The sequence below is a fragment of the Orbicella franksi genome, chromosome 1 (assembly GCF_964199315.1).
Source record: "Orbicella franksi chromosome 1, jaOrbFran1.1, whole genome shotgun sequence".
Taxonomy (NCBI): Eukaryota; Metazoa; Cnidaria; class Anthozoa; order Scleractinia; family Merulinidae; genus Orbicella; species Orbicella franksi.
This window is the reverse complement of record NC_138145.1, coordinates 5,762,268-5,771,081: the sequence shown is the minus strand read 5'-3', so window position 1 is coordinate 5,771,081 and position 8,814 is coordinate 5,762,268. Positions and strand designations below refer to the sequence as shown.

Sequence of the window (8,814 nt, the reverse complement as noted above, 5' to 3'; positions counted from 1 at the left end):
GAGTAGTATAGCACAGCGGTATATACGAACTGACCAATGACAGGACCCCATTCAATACACGTGACACATATCAACCAATCACAACACTTGGATTTTACACGTGACTTTTAATAGAGAACAATGGGCTACGTCACAACTTCTCATAACCTATTTCCTAAAAGTGTTTCATCATCATCAACTTCTCATAACCTGATTCCTAAAAGTTTACAATTGCGTTCTTTCAAAGTACCTATAGTACACAAGTGGAACTCCCTAGGGTGGTTAGAACTACATTTAATCAAAATCACTTAAAAGAAGGGCCGTGTCAATGTCATCTTCGTCTAAGACAGCTTTTTTGTAGCCGTAAGGCTATGATAAGAATGTGTCTGGGTCAACAACACGTTTGTCGAACACAACTCGATAATTTTTGATCTGTTCGCTTGTGGTCAATTGTTTTGTTTCAGGATCCCGACCGATTTTGTGAGGATTTACGATGGGAATCTTTCTGGGAACGCTTTCTCCAGTGGATTCATTTCTTTTGGGAGAAGTGACTTCAGAAATGACATTTTGTTTTAATATTTCATAGTTTAATTGTTCTTGTCCACGAGTATTGAGTGTGAATCCACGTACTTTACATTCGACTTTGTTTTGTGATGTAACCATAGTTCTTTGGACCAGCAGATGCAAATTCTACGATGTGATTGTCTTTGGATAGTTCGTTGGTGAATTCACTGAGGTAGTCACCCAGGGTGAGAGTTGGTTCTCCTTCTTTCTGCGAGTATATGATGGAATTGGTATCAAAGTAAAGAACTTGTTGCTGATTTAATTTACTCAGAACGTCTTGATATAACTTTAATCGCGCCCAACACGTTGTGAAACAGGCAATGAAGATGTTAGTGTTGGGTTGAATTCTCTCTTCGTCATCGACATTTTTGTATACGATTTCTACCATTTCATCATTCATGATCCTGAAGGCTTGGATTATTTTTTTGTCGTCTTCGATGATTTCGTACAGACGTGAGGGTTGCGTGATTGCCACCACTTGACTTTTGTTGCCTTGTTGACCATATTTTCCCCAGAAGCTGTTGAGCATCATTTTAGCTAATGATCTTCTTCCGGGATTTTTTTGAATCTTGTCGATTTCTAATTTGATTCCTTCATTTTTTTCGTAGTTTTCCACGTACTGAATACTTTTTTGACTGTCATTACCGACCCATTCTGGCCATCCACTGGCTTCTTGCTTTATTTTTAGAAAGGTGTTTACGTAGGAGGTGAACATGTCATCGCTCGTCAAACTGAAATGCCAGACTTCGTGTACGTGCTGTATCACATAACCTTGTTTGACAGCTTCCATCAATTCGGGAGTACACCAAGTTCCGGTGAGACATCTTTCTTTGTCACTGTGTACGCATTGGTAACTACGCTCTGTCAAAGGTTTGGGTTGTTCTGTTTCCACACATTTTCTAAACAAGGGAAATGTCAATTTACTTCCACTTCGGTACGGAAGAACAGGATGATACAATTCTGTTGGCGGTAAGACAGTGCATTGAGCTAATCCAAAGTAGTCGCTTAGGTCTGTGACCCCAGGTTCAAGAATGATAGTTGGATGTCCAACTGGGTAGATCATGTTCTTGTTTACCCAGGGATAAAGAGACATGAAATTGACATACCAAATTTTCCCATCGTCTTTTACCTTGTGAAACAGTTTCACAGCATTTGTTCTACCTCCAAAAAAGGCGTTACGAGGTTTCAGTCTGTCAATGATTTGAAAAGAATCCACCACTTCTTGAATGGACTTGTCCTCTTCTTTCTTCTTCTTCCATTCACACTCCCATATCACTTGCACAGAGTAACCTTTCAGAAATAAGAGTTGCTCTTTTGCCTCTTGGTTTTCGTAAACATCATCCATTGTTCTTTCTCCCATCTTTTCTCTTTCTTCGTCTCGGTTAGGGTAGCATTTTGGACAACCGTGCCAATAACAACCATTGAATTTGTACACAACATTGGTGATGGGATCGTAGCCATCCACGTAGTATTTATTAGGACCGTCTTTAATGACATGTTCACCACCGTTTCTTCCATGTTGTATGTTGTGATGGGGCTTTGTGTTGAGCCAGGTCAACCACTCGATACTAGCCTTGCAGTGAGGTTTGCCTTGTCCGTGCCATCCACTTATCGGTTCTGAGGCGATGGTTCTCTCTTGCATGTGAGTCTTTCGATAGTAAAGAGTACACGCCGAAGCGATGGTCAGACATCTCTCAAGAGGGTTGAAACCGCTGATTTCTTCGCATTCTTGACAAAAGACTTCACATCCACCCTTCAGTAGTAGTCATCAGATTGACAATAGCTCAACAGTTCTTCTTGAAAGTTGAATCGGTAATTTGGATCCTTGGAGAGGTTTTCGTACCATTGATTAAACTCTTTGGCTCTGTTTGGTGACATTCCTTTAGGATCGCAATACTTTTTGTCCAGCAATGGACCCACGTACTCTTGGTTTTCTGGGGTGTTGAAGAAGTGTGGGAAGAAACCTTTCTTCTTCTCTTTTAGTCCAAAGGCTTTTGGAAAAGAGGCAAGAGGCATTTGAAAGAAACAGAGCGAGTCTTTTAATTCGATGTCACCACCGTTGAAACTCAAAGAAATTATCTTGACTCCATTGACTATTTGATCTACTCCAACGTACTGTTTGAATAATTCGTCAAGTACGAGGTAAGCATCGAAGCCTTGAGAATTGTGAGCAATGACCGTTAGTCTACAGTCCAAGGACAGTTCTCTCAACCAATCGATGAAGTCAACAATGCAGGTTTCCCCTTCGAAATTGAACGACTCTTCGGTGTTAGAAGTGGCAGCACACACTAAATTGGGAATGTGAACACCCGTATCTTGCATGGTTTCACTGTCCCAGTAGACAAATATGTGAGGTCTTTCTTCAATCGATCTTGAACCATCACTTTTTCTCTTTAGACGAGTCTTCTTGAGTTTCTTCATTTTTTCTTCTAGCTTGGTGGGATTTTGCATGAAGCATTGATGATGGTCCAGGATCTTGTACTCTTTACAAGAGGGGCATTCATTGGTTCACAGACATGGTTTGATGTGGTTTCACGGGGACGAAGCATTCGCATGCACTTGCCGCATTTTCTTTTGCTGCTACAGACACTTTTGCGTGTTTCGTTTACTTCTTTTCCGTTTTCTTCACTGAATTTGGTGTGGTTACTCAAGCAATGGGTTCCAAAGAATTTTCGTTGACATCTTCCACACTTGTAGGTGGCCCGCTCTCCCTTTTGAACTTTGTGATAGTCTTCACACTCAATTTGAAAACAGGATCCACATTTTCTTCCATTGCACCTGTGGGATTTCATGTCGTCGTGATCGTAGCCTTTCTCGCATATCAAACAGAAATGATTTCTTCCCATGAAAGCTTTCAGGGAGGTACATGTGTGATAATGTTTTCCTACTTTGATAAGAATGACATCTTTTCGATGGGGTTGGTAGACACCCTTGTAGATGATCCTGTAATTTTGATCGATAGAGAATACGACCAATCTGTAATCGGGTAAAACCTCTTGGAACTTGATGATTTCAGGTATGCCACAGCTCGCTATCGGGACTTTTGCAGTTTCATGTAGGGCCCTGGCTTTTTTTTCTTGAATTGGAAGACCTTTTCTGAGATTGACGTAATCGGGATGGTTTGTTCCAAGGTCAGCGTGTGACATCATGGTGACTATGGCTCTGGCACAACACAATTCGTCTTGGTTGTTAATCTTCACCACACTTCTCTTGAGATCTAACATCTTTTCGATGACCAATTGTCCTTTTCGAATTCTTTTTCCTGTACCACCGTTTCTGGGATTACGAATGTGAGAAATGTGGATAGAAAAACTATCGTCCAATTGAAAATTTTCATTCGAGTTTAGCATGGCCGAAATCTGTTGCATCATTTCTGCTGCTCTCAAACCGTTTCTGGTCCAGTCACTCACTCTCATGCGGGGAGAATGGTAGCCGTGATGTAATCGATTAGAATTGAGGTTGACATACAAATAATCATCGGCTTTAACTTCTGGATCGTTTAAGACTTGTTGTTCGATGCTATGTCTGACAGCTTCTTCTAATTGTTGAGGTAGAATTCTCTGAATGGAGGCATTGAAATCAAGTGCTCCTCCATGTTGAACCAACCTTCCAGTGTAATTTCGATGTCTCACTCCTAGATGTCTCACTCGTCTGTCTAAGTGAGGAGTCAAAACAAAGTCGAATCCGTTTTCCAATTTATCAGCGTGATTTGCGAGGTTATCTTCCTTATCGCTCCAATCAAAGTCCAATTCCTCATTCATTGTAATCGAAACGTGAACAAAATAAAAATGGAGTAGATACATACCAAGGAGGTGTGAGGAACAGTGACTTTTACGGTTGAATTTATGTATTTTCCCGCCATTTTTTATTTTTTAGTACGTGAAGAGGGGGATACCCCCATCCCCTAGTCTGCTTTTCCGTGACGTAGATAAGCACGTGATGACTCATATATATTTCTTAGAACTTAATGCGTTGGTTTGTGTGCTGTAGACTCGACTCGAGGTAAGTCATGGCTTCGAATGATTGTTTGATATGTCTTGAACCGTGTACTCCTCATTGGAAAGATCATACACCATGTTGTCGAAAAGTGTTTCATCATCGATGTCTCAATTGATTCATTATGAAATGTAGCATTTGTCATGAGAGGGTTAATGCGAGTCTGGGATGTTTTTACAGGAGTAAGTGTTGCGAGAGCGTATTTCATTGGTCCTGTAAACTCGACAAACAGAGAAATTTACCTTTTAATAACAGAAGGTGTCCAGTTTGTGAATGCCTACGTTTTGGTGAAGAGAAAATTGGTTGTTAACATCAACGAAGAATGATAGAATTGACCTTGCTACGAACTGGACCGAGTACGAGTGAACTGAAGATTAACATTCTTTATTTACCAATTATTGTCAGACTCACAGGTGAGGCTACACCTCGAACCGTATTCTTCTGGGGAGTTGCTGGATACGTATTTTACTTCTTGTACACTGATTTGAAGGAGAGGTATGCTACTCGACAAAAAATGGAATGAACTAAATAGACTGAGACAGATTGTCGATTTTTGGTTGGAGAGCGAGAAAGAGAACTGTTTGTCTGATTTTTATTTGACCCTATTGACATTTGTGGATAGTATTGCGTTCACCAGATGATATTTTCTCGTTTGTTTTGCGGCAAGACAGTTAAATATGCCCTGTGAAACAAAAATGAATAGAAGTTATGAAATGACCGATATCATTTGAAATCAACTGTCATTAATTCTTATTTTTGATTTTTAGATGGAACCTTGTATTGTTTGTAAAAAAAGTTCTACAGCTGAAGATGATAAAATGCATTGTACAGGATGTTGTTTTTCATCTATTCATGAAATGTGTATTGACCTATGTACAATGTGTCCAGTTTGTAAAAACCGTCTTCAAGTTTTAGAAAGTGTTAAAAGAACCGAAAAATTTACTCCTGAACAAGCAAAGTTAATTGAGAAAACGTTTTTGAGACATTATGATTTGTATAAGAATCCAAGACCGCCTACTATAACAAGGTTGGAAAGAAAGGGTGTAAGAAAAGCTTTGAAGAAGAATGACAATCCTCTTCTAGCTATAAGTGAAACTAGTAATAGAATTTACAATGTGAGTTTGTTTTTTCTGTTTGATTTACCTGAAGAGGAGACAGGTGATTGGGAAGATATTGCTTGTAGATTATCTTTGGGTTACATTTTACCCATGCTACGAGAGATGAAATCGAGATATCTATTAAGACAAAAAAATGGTGGAGTTCATCCGGTTTTTCACTTTTTAAGTGAACTTTTAGAAATGGATGTCGATGATTCTTGTAAATAAAGACCTGCTATAGTGAGAACTTGTAATCAAAAATGTGAACAATGTATAGAATTTGTCGGGGTCGTAACTGCAGACGATAAATATCTGAAAGGTTATCCGAAAGGTGCAGCATTAGGTAATCCTAATTTTCTTTATGATAAGGTTGAAATGAAAAAAGAGGTCACACTAAAACAGTTTTTTGAACAAGCAGGTTTTTTTAATGCAGTGTTGAACTCATTTAATAACAATGTGTAACTTACATTATGGGATCAATAAAAAATAGACTTAGAGATTTAACATTTTCTTGGTTTGCATGACTTTCTTGATGAATCTCTCGGTCAAGTTCTTTTTCTTAAACTTGTCGATGCTTCGTATCATCTTTTCATCGGCCTTATGCTTGTCCTCTAAGTTTCTAGCTTTACTGTAGTCGATGTCATGTTGTTTGGATACTCTGTCTAATCTATTTATGCCAGGGTCCCCTCGCTTTAGTCTCTTCTCCAGATGTGTTCCAGGTCCCATGTACTGATAACCAGGCCAATGAAATTCAATTCCCGTTTTAGCTATCATTTTTTGAATGTCGAATCCCTGTCGCTTAGATCCTGTCTTCTTAGTTGTTTTGGTGACTCTCCCTTTAGATGATTTTCAAGTGACCACTCAGGACTTTTTTTTTTAGTTGCTTTCATAGTCGCGCTGCAGACCTTTTCTCAGTTTATGTCCGGGAGGGTACCAATTTTCCCAGCCAGGTAAAGGAGCTAGTTTTTCCAACTCTGTTTTACGTTTCTTCTTGGGTTGTTTTCCTTTTGAGGTTGTTCCACTTGTACTAGGTAGACCAAGTGAATGCATCAAACTCTCACCCGCTGCTTTTAAAACCTTCTTTTTGACTTCTTTACCAAGCGATGATTTTGGAGTCGTGGGTGGAGACGATTTGTAAGGAGAAGATTTTAAGGTTCTCACAGGTATTCGTGAGGCTGGAGTGTGTGGAAGAAGACTTCGCTTGTCCTTACTGTAACTACCAGTAGAACGAGGAGTTTGTGGTTCTTTTTTAACTGTAGACCATTTGATGATCTTACGCAACATGTTTTCCAAGGGCCCTTCCACCATACCTTCATCATTGTTATCTAAGTCGATGGGTTCATTTCCTCCAGTACTCTGACCGGGTCCTAAACGAATTCGTTTGGTCAAACGTCGTTGCTGTCTCGCTAATGGTTTGGCCATCTTAACAGCTGTTGCAGCTGGAATTTGCTTACTCGTTAGGATGAGATGTTTTTTGGCAGCCACTCTACCCACTTTGTTTCACAGAGTACTATCTGAAATTTGTCCTTTGAAGTATTGAGTGAGATTGTCGAAGTCTTTAGTCGGTACCATGATCATTTCGTTCATGACGAGAAGCAGTGTGAAAGAGTTCTTCCCAATAAGCAGCTTTTTCCTCTGTTTCTTTTTGTTTAATCTTGAGAGATCTGATGGTCTTCTTTTTCACTGAACAGTTTTGACACAACGTAATCGTATCACCAGGTTCTGTTTCCACTGATAGACGTTGACAGTCTGAACAAACCTTGTCAAACTCCCTGGCTAAATACAATTGATTGAGTTTTTCGTATTTTGTTTGCCATTGACGTACTAACTCTTCTTTTTCTTTAACTTCCTCTTGGAGGTGATCGTTGGTACGATTGGCCTCTTCTAATAAGTTGACCAGTTTAACAAACATTTCTAAACTCATCTTCATCTCCTACCACAACAAACGTTGTAGCAATTGGTTAAACCTCTCCACAAGATACTTCCACCTTTCTGTTTTGACTTCAAATGATTCAATAGTATTGTCTTTCTCTTTTTCAAACTGGTTTGTCTACTACCCAGTTCTCTCAACTTTGTTGCCTTCTTTTTAAGGGATTTATAGACAGGTCGACTGACAGGAATTATTCCACTCAATAGGTTCAAAACCATTTCACTGACTGCATTGATCTGTTCTTTGTTGGCATTTTCTAACATGACTTGTCGCTTGTATTGATTAGCTTGTTTCAAAATTCCATGCAAAAAATTATGGTGAGTCACAAAATGACTACGACTCATGTTTCAAAGACACTTGCTTTCGTCTACAACCACACCTCTTTTTAACATGTACCTCCACTCAGAGGGTGGAAACTCACTGGCAATGTAGTTCTCCTCAAATGGTTGTTCACCACTCCGATGCTTGCGAACAATCTCATCTAATCTATCTAACTCTTTCTGTTTTATAGTTGAGTCCTGGAACTTCAGTACAAACATGTCCATTCGTTGTATACGCTGTCTAGGTTTTAATTCAAAATCCCTAACTGCTTCTGAAAACGAGATCAACCTCTTCGAAGACATCGTTGCACAGAATGAAAATTGTAAATGTTGAAAAATCCCTTTTATCAGTTAGGTATAATCATATTGCGCAGGTCTGTTTTTGACATCAGTCTCCTCAATTTCAACTTGGCTTGGGGTATTTTTTTCATTAGACTCAACAGGGTTCCTCTTCCGTCGATACTTTCCACTTTCAACAAACGTACCAGAGGAACTGAAGCTGCTGGTATTTTACGAATCAGACTCAACAAAGTGATTCGTTTGTCAAGGGGTTTAAATCCTTTGGTTCCCTTTTTGAATTTTCTTTTCTTTCAAGGTTTCTTAGGTTTCTTGACAAATTTCTTCATGTCTCCGAATTTGTCTTCATACCAATGCCTCTTTTTCATTCGTTTCTTTTTGTCGTCTTTCTTTACGGGAGCTCTCTTGCCTTTCCTGCGTGTTGTCACTGTGGGTGGTAACTCGCCGGTGTTAAGGACACTGGCTGGAGTTGGTTGAAGTGTTTGAAGAGCGATTCGTCTTTTTGGTGGTTGGTTCTCGGTGTTAAGGACACTGGCTGGAGTTAGTTGAAGTGTTTGAAGAGCGATTCGTCTTTTTGGTGGTTGGTTCTTCTTGACCTGAGTTGAACTCGGTTTGACAGTTTTTTTCCCCT

At 39.5% G+C, this 8,814-nt stretch overlaps 1 pseudogene; it reads right to left on the bottom strand.

The window, feature by feature from the left end:
• Positions 1 to 273: 273 nt before the first annotated feature.
• Positions 274 to 2,195, bottom strand: LOC145464916 (uncharacterized; annotated as a pseudogene).
• Between the last annotated feature and the right edge of the window lie 6,619 nt (positions 2,196 to 8,814).